The sequence below is a fragment of the Lissotriton vulgaris genome, chromosome 8 (genome assembly GCF_964263255.1).
Source record: "Lissotriton vulgaris chromosome 8, aLisVul1.2, whole genome shotgun sequence".
Lineage (NCBI taxonomy): Eukaryota > Metazoa > Chordata > Amphibia > Caudata > Salamandridae > Lissotriton > Lissotriton vulgaris.
In genome coordinates, this window is record NC_141696.1 from 131276860 (window position 1) to 131291313 (window position 14454).

The following is a 14454-nucleotide window of genomic DNA, read 5'->3' on the forward strand; positions in this document are numbered from 1 at the left end:
TTGTCGCAAGGAACAAGAAAGATACAGAGGGAGGCTTGGGCAGGGATCACGTCTGAATAAGGGGTGATTCGATGGTAATCTCGATAGCCAGGTCCAAGACTGACCAGGGAGCTATGGGAGATAGTGTTGTCGTGCAGCGTGCGCGAGGTTCCCCCATCTGCCCGTTAAAGTGCGTAGAGGAATATTTGGCGCTACGGACGGCTGCATGGGGGGGAGTTTGCTTCGGCACAATGATGGCACCCCACTGACGAGATTTCAGTTTCAGAGGGTGCTGGCACTGACAATCGCTGCCGCGGGCATGGACCCGTGCGATTTTGGGACCCACTCCTTTAGGATAGGGGCTGCCACTGAGGCTACAGCCAGGGGTCAGAGTGCGGAGGAAGTGAAACAGCTGGGCCGTTGGTCCTCGAATTGCTTCAAAAGGTATGTGCGATTGCACATGTTGTAACGATCAATTGACATGCACTCACGCTTCTTGTCTTTTGTTTGATTTGCCGTTTCGTGAGCCTGTCACGTGGGGCGGAATTTGAAGTCGACCCAACATCAGGAGACCAGCGGTCAAGTATCACCGACTGGAGAGAGGATGGTATGGGTCGTGGGCCACTCATACGTGAGGCGCGCCGGGGACGTATTCAGGGCAGGTGACGCGATTCACGCACCTGGGGAATACGGGTACAGAGTGGCCTTCCATGGGAAGGGCGGGCTCTGTTTTGACCAATTCGAATCATTTGTTGAGGGTCTGTTAGGGCGGCATAGGTCACCGCCATCTGTAGTCATAGTACACCTGGGGGGCAACGACTTGGTGTCACTGGGTAGACGAGTGTTATTTGAACACATTTTGTCGGCTGTTAGCTGGTTGGCTAAAAGAGTCCCGGGGTGCACGATTGCCTGGTCCCACATGATTCCAAGGAAGATATGGCGGGGGGGCCTTTCGGTGTCAGCACTGAACCATTCAGTGAAACGAGTCAATAATAAAATTGGTAAATTGTTCCGCTCTGCATAGTTGCATAGCATTCCTCATGGGTGTATTCGGGGTGATCACATGTATCTGAACGATGGGGTTCACCTGTCCAGGGAGGGGAATGACTTACTCATAGGAGACTTCATAGCATGGCTAAGGGGTTTGAGGAAGCATGACCTTTAGGAGGAGTAGGGGGGACCGGATAGTCGGTCAACTATCCGGTCTGTGGCGGTAAGGTCATGATCGGTGAGCAGTAATTTCAAGGTCCCTAGAGGGGGGCGCCACCCAGAATGGATGGGGGCGCCCGGGGGAGGCGGCCATTGGCCCCTCCCACCGGGAGGCGGCACCCACTAAGGATGGGTCGCCTATGGGGAGACGGCCATAGGCCCCTCCCGGGGGGGAGGCGGTTAAATGCCCCTCCTACTAATTTCCCGGGGGCCGGATATCCGCGACGGCGGATAGAGAGTGTGGGGATGGGGGGGAGTCCACGCTGTCCTTCCTACAGATACCTCACACGGGAACTCGGACGACCTTTAAGATGTCGAGTAGAAAGGGGGCCCCCACCACGACAAGGGAAGTTACAGTTGGCAATGAGGGTAGAGTCCTCTGCGCATGCGCCGCTCACACCGTGAGGGCGAGAGTCTGGTAGTAGGGATCTGACACCGGTTAAGACCTTGCCGTTGGCCCTTAATGCTAGGATGTACAATTTTAATTTAGAATGTATGCATTTTCAGGATGTTAGACTCGGCTAGGAAACCTTTGTATTAGAGATATGTTAAGGTTAGCCAAAGTACATGTCTTCATCAAAATGTAATAAATGTAAAATTGTACATAATGCAGAATGATGAAACTTTTATTTAATGTTTCAAATTTTGTTTCATATTTTAATAAATACGGCCGGGAGGGTGACTCCCTCCCGCCTTCCAAAAGTTCTACCAGTGTCCGACTTCTCCCATCCTTGGGGATAGGTGTTGGGAGGGGGTGGCGGGCATCCCGGCCATATGGAAAGGGGCTACCACTCGGTCCCCCCGAACGTATGGTTGGGTGCCTCGATCCCCCCGGGAAACCATTTTGGGCGGGGGGCGTGGCCCGGCTGGTATGCCCGAAGTGGTGTAGCCGGGGCGCGCCTTCTCCCGCCCAAGAGGGGTTGTCCTAGACACCTCCACAGAAGACCACGCCCCTGTAGGCGTACAGGAGGAGGGTACACGCCCTCCAGCAGAAGAATAAATGGAGCGGGAATCCGAAGAAGCGTCCTCTTGTTCCTCGGCTCGGAAGGCTGCACCCACTCGTTGCTCGTGAGCCCTCGACGGAACAAGCAGCAATTTTGACCCACCCACCAGCCCCTTATGACAAATGTTTGTGTAAATAAAGTGTTGCTGAGAAATAGGAGTATAGGCCTTTTTTCCTTTTGGAGAAAGAGTAAAGGAATGTTTAGGATAAGGATTTGACTTTTGCATTGCAAAATGTGTCCTTGCCGGAGAGAGCAGTTGATGACGCATCAAGGCTATGTCAGAATTTTTTCTTCCTTAGTAGATAAACAACTGTCGTATTTATTTTTTGTTCGGGCGGTAAGGTCATGATCGGTGAGCAGTAATTTCAAGGTCCCTAGAGGGGGGCGCCACCCAGAATGGATGGGGGCGCCCGGGGGGAGGCGGCCATTGGCCCCTCCCACGGGGAGGCGGCACCCACTAAGGATGGGTCGCCTATGGGGAGACGGCCATAGGCCCCTCCCAGGGGGGGAGGCGGTTAAATGCCCCTCCTACTAATTTCCCGGGGGCCGGATATCCGCGACGGCGGATAGAGAGTGTGGGGATGGGGGGAGTCCACGCTGTCCTTCCTACAGATACCTCACACGGGAACTCGGACGACCTTTAAGATGGCGTCGAGTAGAAAGGGGGCCCCCACCACGACAAGGAAAGTTACAGTTGGCAATGAGGGTAGAGTCCTCTGCGCATGCGCCGCTCACACCGTGAGGGCGAGAGTCTGGTAGTAGGGATCTGACACCGGTTAAGACCTTGCCGTTGGCCCTTAATGCTAGGATGTACAATTTTAATTTAGAATGTATGCATTTTCAGGATGTTAGACTCGGCTAGGAAACCTTTGTATTAGAGATATGTTAAGGTTAGCCAAAGTACATGTCTTCATCGAAATGTAATAAATGTAAAATTGTACATAATGCAGAATGATGAAACTTTTATTTAATGTTTTAAATTTTGTTTCATATTTTAATAAATACGGCCAGGAGGGTGACTCCCTCCCGCCTTCCAAAAGTTCAACCAGTGCCTGACTTCTCCCATCCTTGGGGATAGGTGTTGGGAGGGGGTGGCAGGCATCCCGGCCATATGGAAGTTGTTCCTAAATCATAGCTAAATACTCAGCTTTTTTGTTTTAAGAGGCAGGTTGTCTTTTGTTGTTTATGATGTGCAAAACATTAACCTTAGTATTGGGCTATTGTTCTCTTATACATTAATGCTCCTAGTCTTAGTACAATAGCCCCAAGCAAGCACTATTAATACAACTGTAGTGTGGCAGTACCTGTATTTACGGGGACATCCACTCAGGCCTATGGCCTGTTCGTGGGAAAAGCAGTGGCGACGACAGTAGCCATGGTGGTTGGCACAAGTCCATAGGTTGAATTCTTCTGCCTGCGGCCCACCTTGGAAAAATAAACAGAAGAGAATATAAAAGTACTTGTAACACACATAGTAGTCCTTTTAATATTGGTTAGCTATAATCTATTTCCCCGACACCTCTGCATGTAACAAGGCTACATGAAGCGCACTACTAAAGACTGGCAAACATTAAACTGCAAACACTAAACTGCTTTTGCAGAGCTTTCTCCAATAGGGTTTTGTGGCCAAATGCGGCATTTGGTAGCATACTTTTACTATAAAGTTAGTTAAAAATCCAGAGCATTTACGACCACTTAAAATTATCTGGGTATGCAAATCAACGTGGCCTTGTTGCTCGTAGTGTAGGTAACATTTCAATTTCTTTTAATTTAATATGATGAGAGACTACTTGGAAGTGGTTCAAAAGGAAGTGAAATGTCACAGAGAGTCAACAATGACAATTCTTTTTTTTTTTTTTTTACAGTTTCATGTAGCTCAACTCGATCCAAAGATAGCAGGTATCAGAGAGCTTTACATAAGGACCAGTTTCGTTATATATGGACACATTCATTTTTGTTAGGTATGGGGAGATTTGGGGGCCCATTAGGATCACGGGCGGATCGTCACCGCCCGCATGGTGGTGGCGATCCGCCCGTGATCCGACCCCGCCTGACACCCAATTCCTCCCCGCCATATTACTATGGCCGGGGGGATCGCGGCGGACAGAAAGACCGTCTGCCGCTTTCCGCCTGGTCAACGAGTTGACTGGGCGGAAAAGGGTTCAATATGGTGGCGGTGTCTGTTAGACACCACCATCCATATTACTATGCAGGCAGTGACATGCCTTTCCTTGGCGGCAATTCCAACACAGAAAGACATGCAGTGTTTGACATTGGGGGCCTGTTGCAGGCCACAGGGACTCTGGGGGGTGGGGGTGCATATTGGGAATACATATGGTACCCTCAAGCAGTTCCATGCACAACATGGCAGGCACCGTGCAGTGCCTGCCATGTTGTGCATGGAAGTGCACAACATGCCTTCCTGGGATTGTGGTGGGCAGTGCTGAGTGCACCGCCCGCCACAATGACAGGAATGCAGGATGCGCCCACCACTGTAGCAGGCGCATCCTAATTGCCCCCACGGGACCCCCGCCCTTAAGGCGGACGGTACTGTTTTCCGATAGGGTGGCGGGCGGACAAAGTCCGCCCGCCATACTAATGACCCCCTAAGTGATTTGCCCAGAATCACAGGATGGTGATTGTCCCTGCCGAGGCTCGAACCCGGTTCCCCAGCTTCGAGGTCGACCGCTATAGCACTCAGGCTACATTCTCTCATCCCTCTCAGATTTGAGACAACAGAGCTATCCTCTGGTTCCAAAGGTCTGATAACTTCAGTCAGCAGAGCTTTCACAAAGGAGATAAAAAGACCTTACTGTTGGGCAGACTGGAGTGGGAATAGTAAATTTCACCCATCCGAAATCCAAGACTTTCCCTACTGTTGCACAGACTGGGGTGAGAATAGTCATTTTTCCCTTCCAAAGTCCATCACTTTCCATACGCTTGCACTGATTGGAATGGAAATATTAAATGTTACCCCTTCGAAATCCAATGCTTTCCCTACTGTTGCTATGTTCGGAGTGTGAATTGTAAAGTTAACCCCTCCAAGGTACAACACTGTTGCATTGACTGGCATAAGAACAGTAAATCTAACTCATCCAAAGTCTTCACTTTCCCTACTGTTTTATAAACTAGAGTGCACAAAATATATTTATTATTCTTAGTCGCCAATAGGTTTCCAACTTTTGGGTAAATGTATTTTATAGCATTAATTGTTTTTTTTATATTTTATATAATGTATTTATTTTTACATTTGTTTAATGTTTATAGATTTTTTTGAAAATGCGTTTATTGGATTTCTCAATTTCTTATATCTATTGTCTACATTAATTAATATATTTTTCAATTTAATTGTTTGTATGTTTTATAGTTTTATTCTGTATGTGTGTGTGTATATATATATATATATATATATTACCTACTGGCGGTCGCCAGTAGGTATATATAGTTAGGACCTAGTTACCATAGGAAATTCCGAACAATCTATTGGGAATAACTTTAGCGCCGATTGAGGTATCTGCCTTTTAATTTTCCTTAAATTTGCCTCGCTGTGCTCCGCTCCTTCCCTGACAGTTTCGGGGGGATTCGTCAAGCGGGGGCCGAAAAAAAAGGGGGGTCCCAAAACGTGTTTTCCCCATGTTAATTTCCATAGGGACATTCTGACAAGGCTACAGCTCGAACGGCTGAACGGAATTATACCAGATTTGGCAAAATGGTAGGGACTGGTATGCAGCAGTGTCTTTTGTATGTTTGGTGTAAATCCCTCCAATAGTTCTTGAGAAAATTGAATTTGAAATTTTTTAAATGTCATTTTCTATGGGACCTTTAGACACGGCTACAGCCGGAACGGCTGAACGGAATTACACCAAACTTGGCAAAAAGGTAGGGACAGGTATGCAGTAGTGCCTTTTCTATATTTGGTGAAAATCCCTCCAGTAGTTGTTAAGAAAATGCATTTGAGCAAATTATATATCTATATGCGCTCAACATTCTATTGGGAATAACTTTGGCGCCGATTGAGGAATCTAAGTGTAATTTTCCAGAATTTAGGCCAGCTCCGCTCCGCTCCTTCCCTGAAAGTTTCGGGGGTATTCGTTAAGCGGGGGCTGAAAGGGGGGTCCCAAAACGTGTTTTCCCCATATTAATTTCCATAGGGACCTTTAGACACGGCTACAGCCTGAACGGCTGAATGGAATTACACCAAACTTGGCAAAATGGTAGGGCCTGGTAGGCAGATGTGCCTTTGCTATGTTTGGTGGAAATCCCTCCAGAAGTTCTTGAGAAAATTGAATATCAAGTTTTTCAAATGGCATTTTCTATGGGACCATTAGACACGGCTACAGCCCGAACGGCTGAACGGAATTACACCAAACTTGGCAAAATGGTAGGGACAGGTATGCAGTAGTGCCTTTTCTATATTTGGTGAAAATCCCTCCAGTAGTTGATGAGAAAATTGAATTTGATCAATTATATATCTATATGCGCTCACCGTACGCGCACCGTACGCGTACGGTACGCGCACCGTACGCATACGTGCGCGTACCCTTACGTGCGCGAGCGAGTTTCTGATTGGCTGGCAGTCGACTGTCAACATTCCAAACTGTCCAAACCATGAAGTGTTGGCCACCATCTTGTTTTTCAGGAGAACTGAGGCACAAGAGAGCCCAAAACAAGAGTGGAAAACACAAAAAGGGGGCAGGGTAGAGACCCCCCAACCCTCTAGCCCTTCTCAGGGGGTCCCAAAAGGACCCCCAAGGGCAAAAAAAAAAAAGGATCGCGGGGTACGCGCACCGTACGCATAGGGTACGTGTACCGTGCGCGTACCCCGCAATTTAAAAACAAAAAAAAATAGTTTTGCACTTGGTGGTCCTTCTGGGACCCCCTGAGAAGGGCTAGGGGGTCAGGGGGTCTCAACCCTGCCCCCTTTTCGCATTTTCCACTCTTGTTTTGTGCTCTCTTGTGCCTCACTTCTCCTGAGAAACAAGATGGCTGCTCAGGTGGTCCCAGAAGGATAATAACATATATAAACGTTATCCGCTAATAGAATTAGCATTTACAAAACCTTAAAAATGTATTGAAAAAAAATATAGGTTTCACGCCTGATATAGTTAGGAATTAGCATTTAAAAAACCTTGCAAATTCACTGAAAAAACTATAGGTTTCAAGCCTTATATAGTTAGGAATTAGCATTTAAAAAACCTTGCAAATTCACTTAAAAACCATATTCCAGCTAGTCAAAGAGGAGGCAATAGACTCAACAAATTGAGGAGGCTTGAATCACGATATATAATCAAGCTAAATACTAATCAATCAATCAATCAATACATTTATAACACGCACTACTCACCCGGAGGGTCTCAAGGCGCTTGGGGGGGGGGGGTCCGCAACTGCTCGAACAGCCAGGTCTTGAGCTTCTTCCTGAAGGAGAGGTGGTCTTGGGTCAGGCGGAGGTCGGGAGGGAGGGAGTTCCAGGTCTTGGCGGCCAGGTAGGAGAAGGACCTTCCTCCTGTTGTCGCTCTTCGGATGCGGGGGACGGCGGCGAGGGTGTGACTGGTCGATCGGAGATGGCGTTTGGGAGCGTAGAAGTTGAGGCGGCTGTTGAGGTAACTCGGGCCTTGGTCGTGTAGGGCTTTGTGTGCGTGGGTGAGGAGACGGAAGGTGATTCTCTTGTTGACGGGGAGCCAGTGCAGATCTCTCAGATGTCCGGAGATGTGGCTGCGTCGGGGGATGTCGAGGATGAGTCTGGCTGAGGCGTTCTGGATCCGCTGGAGTCTTTTCTGGAGCTTGGCGGTGGTTCCGGCGTAGAGGGCGTTGCCGTAGTCCAGGCGGCTGGTGACGAGGGCCTGGGTGACCGTCTTCCTGGTCTCGGTGGGGACCCACCGGAAGATCTTACGTAGCATGCGCAGGATGTTGAAGCACGACGAGGAGACGGCGTTGACTTGTCTGGTCATGGAGAGGGAGGAGTCGAGGATGAAGCCCAGGTTGCGTGCGTGGTCTGTCGGTTTGGGTGCGGTGCACAAGGTGGGGGGCCACCAGGTGTCGTCCCAGGCGGAGGGCGCGGATCCCAGGATGAGGACTTCCGTCTTGTCTGAGTTCAGTTTCAGGCGGCTGGTTGTCATCCACTCACGGTCTGAATATTGAAGAAGATTTGCACAGACACTTATGATTTCAGTCAGTCGGTAACGACAAGTAGCACCTGCTGTAAATATTGTTGATGTTTATTTTGATCAGGCATAATTTTGAGGACAGTACTTCTTATAATGTGAATTACACTTGGCAGTCAACAACTGTTTGAAAGTGATCGTAGTGCCAGTTTGTTTATAAATTTATAATCTATATGTTTGCTCACTTGAGCACTATTAGAATCACTTATAAGGTGCAATTGGTGTATGTGCATGTAACAACTCACTGCGCAATAATGAAAAAGCTTCTTTTTAAATATGCCGATAAGGTTGATTGCTAATGGGGAGTATAATATCCTAATTGTTTGGAACATTATGGTTTATTCTATGATGGGACAACCACTTTAACATGATTCGGCAGGCCCACTTGAGCGGGATTGTTTGGTATTTGATATGTGCAGGAAGCGAGCGCAGCATGTCAATGCTCAGAGTGCATTTTCAGAGTCGCTTGTCAGTGTCGATAAAGTTTTGTTGACATTGAGTTGGATTTTAGTATCACATGCACCGTGTAATTTAACAAAATAATGAATTGATACACACGATGCATTCTTTTAAATGTATTTATTTAAGTTGAGGCAAATGTGTAATACGACATTCACGAACAAAGCAAATTGAAAGTCTGTCTTTCCTGTCGATTGACAGGTAGTCCCGATGACGTTGTATGAATGTTTTTTCTTTAAATAGTGGCCGCGCACTTTTCAAAACCGTAACCAGTGATCAAGGCTACTGTGTAGTCGAAATGCGTATGGCAGCGGCTAAATAAAGAAATCTTTTGAAAATCTCACACGGCGTGGTCGTTTAATGGAGGTGTAAGCGAGACTCAGTTCAAGGAGTCTCTTGGTGACGACGCAACTCTCGATACGGTGGAAGCAGTGAATGCTTGGGCATTTGGAGCATATATATATATATATATATATATATATATATATATATATATATATATATATATATATATATATATATATCACAGCTCTAATTTCCTCATTGTTATACCCAGCCCTCTGTGGTGGGGCCTGACTTTTTGACAAAAAGGCTGGCACGGGGTACTTTCCTGACTTTGTTTAAGGTGTCTTGGAGACGATTAGAATTATATCCTCTCATTAGGAATCTCTCTACACTTTCATTGGCTGCTTTTTCGAAATCCTCATTCTGACTGCAATTACGCTTGAGCCGCAAAAACTTCCCGTACGGAATGTTATTAATGAGTTTACGGGGATGGCTGCTGGAAGCGTGTAAGACGCTGTTTCCAGCAGTGTAACTGACTAGCTAACAATTTCTCTTAGCTTATGTTTGTATTGCACATTTAAAGATGGCGCTCAATGTTGCGCGTGTGGCAAAGTCCTTTGTTTGTTTTGAACCTTTTGGCAAACATTGATAATGGCGCCGCTTACTGTTCCTCTGATGTGAATACTGACGAAGGGAGTTCTCTCCCGAAACGCGTCTTGTTCTAAATAAACCCCCTTGCTGACACTCTGCTGTGCTCGTGAGTGCTGTTTTCCTGAACCCGGCTGGGTATAACAATGAGGAAAATGGAGCTGTGATATTGAACGCGGACACCATCGCGTTAAAGCACCCGCTTTTAGAGTGACTCGTTTTTATGGTGTAACTTGGAGCTTGGATATATATATACATATATATATATATATATATATATATATATATATATATATATATATATATATATATATATATATATATATATATCGAGCTCGAGTCCCTGCAAGTATTCAGGAGCACTCGCAGACGGGTGCGTGATGCGGTCGCAGGACCCGCATAGTATCCAGCTCACGGTTTCTGCCAGACTTGTCCGAAGGAAAGAAACCACGCACTCCGGGGGTCGTTTTCAATAGTTTATTTTGCAGTTTGTAACAGACGCGTTTCGGCGCTCCGCCTTCCTCAATGTCACAAACATTGATGGTGAGCGCCATGTTTTTGTTAGCGTGCACACGTGATTTTTGGGCGAAACAAACAAGGGACAATCATTCATTCCTCCATATTGGAGATGTTAACAGTGAACGACATGTTGCGAGTCACATTACACTACAAGGGCTGTCCTGCTTGATTACGCCCCCGAAATGCTAACATTAGATCCCAGCATGTTGTTGACATTTGTGGTTTGAATGCCGCTAGAATTACGCGCTAATTCGCTATCATGTTTAATGGTATCTAGCCGTGAATCGGCAAAGAACCTCTATGTACTGGCACATATTAAAGTACCATAATTAGATCACAATGTCAACAATTAACAAATCAATGTGCTGAACCGGTTCAGCACATTGATTTGTTAATTGTTGACATTGTGATCTAATTATGGTACTTTAATATGTGCCAGTACATAGAGGTTCTTTGCCGATTCACGGCTAGATACCATTAAACATGATAGCGAATTAGCGCGTAATTCTAGCGGCATTCAAACCACAAATGTCAACAACATGCTGGGATCTAATGTTAGCATTTCGGGGGCGTAATCAAGCAGGACAGCCCTTGTAGTGTAATGTGACTCGCAACATGTCGTTCACTGTTAACATCTCCAATATGGAGGAATGAATGATTGTCCCTTGTTTGTTTCGCCCAAAAATCACGTGTGCACGCTAACAAAAACATGGCGCTCACCATCAATGTTTGTGACATTGAGGAAGGCGGAGCGCCGAAACGCGTCTGTTACAAACTGCAAAATAAACTATTGAAAACGACCCCCGGAGTGCGTGGTTTCTTTCCTTCGGACAAGTCTGGCAGAAACCGTGAGCTGGATACTATGCGGGTCCTGCGACCGCATCACGCACCCGTCTGCGAGTGCTCCTGAATACTTGCAGGGACTCGAGCTCGATTTAACCTCGGGAGCACCGCCACGCTGAGCAAAGGATTTAAAACACCGACTTCTTCGCGACTGGTTGGATTGGAGCAGCGCTTCGGAGGAAGGGCTGTCGACGACAACAGAGTGGTGAGAAGACATCGGTTTTCCTATTATATTAAGCATACCAGGCAAGACAAAGGGGTACTACGTTTTCAACACAAGATTTACAAACGCAAACTCAATAATGGATGGCGCCATGTTCTGCGAAGCGTCACGGCATGAAGCCGTAAAAGGAATGTTCAAAAAGCACACGGAAGGACCACAGCCCTCCAAAGTTAGCCCACCTAACAAAATAACTGATCGCATGTTATCTCTGGAAAGACTCTATGAAAGAGAGGTGAGAAAATGGTGGGAGGCAACCAGCCTTCAACACTATTGTGATGAGAAGATGGTACCAAGGGGACTGAGGGTGTATACGGTGCCCTCTTATGAGAATCCCGACCCCCAATTACTAACAGATTGGGAAGAGCTGACCTCACACTATTGCAAAGGAACCTTAAGTCTTCTCATTAAATACGCCTGGAGTGATCGGGAAAAGGCGTTACTGGAGATACGGAGCATTGAGGAAGATATGGCTAAAATGGAGGAGAGCAAAGAAACGATTGATACTATGCGAACGCAGATGAAAATAAGACTTGGCAAATATGAGCAAAAAATAAGAACGCGGAAACAGGAAAAATTTGACCGCGATCAAAGAGACTACTCCATGGGCCGGGTTCTCACGTTTGCGAGAAAATTTGATGCTCCAAGAAAAGAGCTCAACAAGAAGAGAGGACAGTCACAGACACGGAGAATAGAAACCTCGGAATCCAGCGCGACTGAAAATGAGTCCGCGGATGAAACAACAACGAGGGAAAGAGGCCAAGCAAGCACATCTGGGCTGACACCTTTTCAGGGCGAATACCAAGTAATACAGTACACATGGCTACGGGGAGGAAAGAACAAACCCCCGGAACAAGAAGAAGAAAGACAAGACGAGGAGGAGGGGGCAGCAGGCGGAAGAGGACGCGGGAGACCCAAGAGATCGAACTGGGTGAATCGCAAGAAAGCACAGTAGAAAGTATAACTGTCATAAATTTAACACCAAGAATCCTCAATGAGACCGAGAAGAAAGTTCTAAGCCTAGGTCTTAGTTTCTGCCCCACCAGCCATTTGGAGTACACGCAAACGCGTATTGATCTCTTCAACTTCGTCCGAAGATTGAAACTGCACAAGTATTTTAAAACAAGACCATCCCTGCAAAATGCATCAAGACCACAAATAAGAGCGTCCGTGACTGATGCACTAAGAGGCACAGATCTACCAGCGGTGGAAATAGCACAGAGCCTAGCCTTGGAAGAATATGGTAGCCAACTCCCATCCACCTCCGAGGAGGAAGCAACCAGAGCATCAACTATTGGCATTCCACAAGAAAGGGAGGAAAGCGGATACAAATTAAGATCTCATTTTAATCCGCAACTAACATTGGATGCGATAGACATATTCTCTGAGGCAATGACCAATGATCTACTAAGATTCAGAATGAAAAGTAGTAAAGATGTGAAGAACAAAGGACACAGTAATATGAATGCAGATGAACGAAAGGCAATGCTTGATTTAATGCAAGATAAGAACGTGATAATCAAGCCTTCAGATAAAGGTGGGAACGTTGTTCTTCAAACCAGAGATAATTATTGCAAAGAAGCAATGCAACAACTAAGCAATGCAGTAAATTATGAACGGTCCTCCAACGAAATGTATATGACAAGCATACAGGAATACGATACAATGATTTCGGAGTGGTACCGCAAAAACATGCTGGGCAAGGATGAGTATTTATTCCTAAGGAGCCACAATCCAACCATCCCAACCTTTTATCACATTCCAAAGATTCATAAAAACTGCAATAACCCACCGGGTAGACCGATCATTTCATCTCAAAATAGCCTAACCGAACATCTCTCTACTTTCATAGATCACTTTCTTCATCCGCTGGTGGAGCAATTGGATTCCTATGTGAAGGACACTAAGGATTTTTTATCTAAACTTGATAAAATTAAATGGGACTCCAATTACAGGATGCTAGTATTGGACATAGCAAGCCTGTATACTTGCATCAGTCACGAGAAAGGCATCAGAGCAGTGGAACACTACTTGAAAAAACGACAACTGAGGTTTTTAGAGCACAATCAAATGCTGGCAATCTTTGTAGAATTCTGCTTAAAAAATAACATCTTTCTATTTGAGGACGTCTACTACAGACAAGTGTCTGGAACTGCGATGGGTACTTGCTTTGCCCCCAGCTACGCGAATTTATTCGTAGGCTGGTGGGAGGAGCAAGTACCCAGGTCGCTGGAGATCGACGGGGAAAAAGGCAGTGTGATCAAGTGGTGTCGTTACATCGACGATCTGTTTATAATATGGCAAGGATCGGAACACACCGCAAAGGCCTACATAGATGTCCTCAACATTAATGATATGAATCTCAAGTTTAGTGGCACTATAAGTAACACCTGTGTAGAATACCTAGATTTAAAAGTATTCATTGTGGACAACAACATAGAAACAGCCCTCTTCCGCAAAAGTACAGCGGGCAACTCAATATTATATGCCACGAGTAACCATCCACCGGCATTAATACAAAGCATACCTTATGGAGAGTTGCTCAGGCTGAGACGGAACAGTTCTAGAGATTCAGACTTTAAGATTGCAGCATCAGCATGCATCAGTAGATTCGCACAAAGAGGATATGCAATGTCAACGCTACAAAGTGCGTTACAAAAGGTGAATGCACTGAATAGATCAAATCTACTGACAGAGCGAGATCATTCTGCCATGGATAAAAAGAAAGAACAGGGTAAATTCCGGCTGGTAACCCCCTATTCGGCGGAAGCAAATTATTTAAAACGCATGATGAGAAAGAACTGGCACATTTTAAAAACCGACAGTTGCATCAAGGACGACATTCCGGAGCACCCTTTGGTAACTTTCAAGAAATCAAGATCATTGAAAGACATGTTGGTTCAAAGTCATCTAAAGAAAGCTGAGAAGAAAACCAATAGACTGGCAGACCTAAAGGGCTTCCACCCATGCTACCATTGTAAAGCCTGTGCACATAGCAGAAGGGTAAAAACCTATGAGATTCCGGACATAGGGATAACAAAAACAATCAATAAATATCTCACATGTAATACACCCTATGCAGTATATTGTCTTAAGTGCCCGTGTGGATTAATGTACATCGGGAGTA

The 14454-nt window shown here is 46.0% G+C and overlaps 1 long non-coding RNA gene across 1 annotated transcript in view; it reads right to left on the bottom strand.

The window, feature by feature from the left end:
* LOC147693608 (uncharacterized) overlaps positions 1-14454 on the bottom strand; it is a 94531-nt gene that overhangs the window by 21067 nt on the left and 59010 nt on the right. The window contains exon 2 of the long non-coding RNA XR_015299116.1: positions 3497-3617. This is a non-coding gene — a long non-coding RNA (uncharacterized LOC147693608). The remainder of the gene's footprint in view (positions 1-3496; positions 3618-14454) is intronic.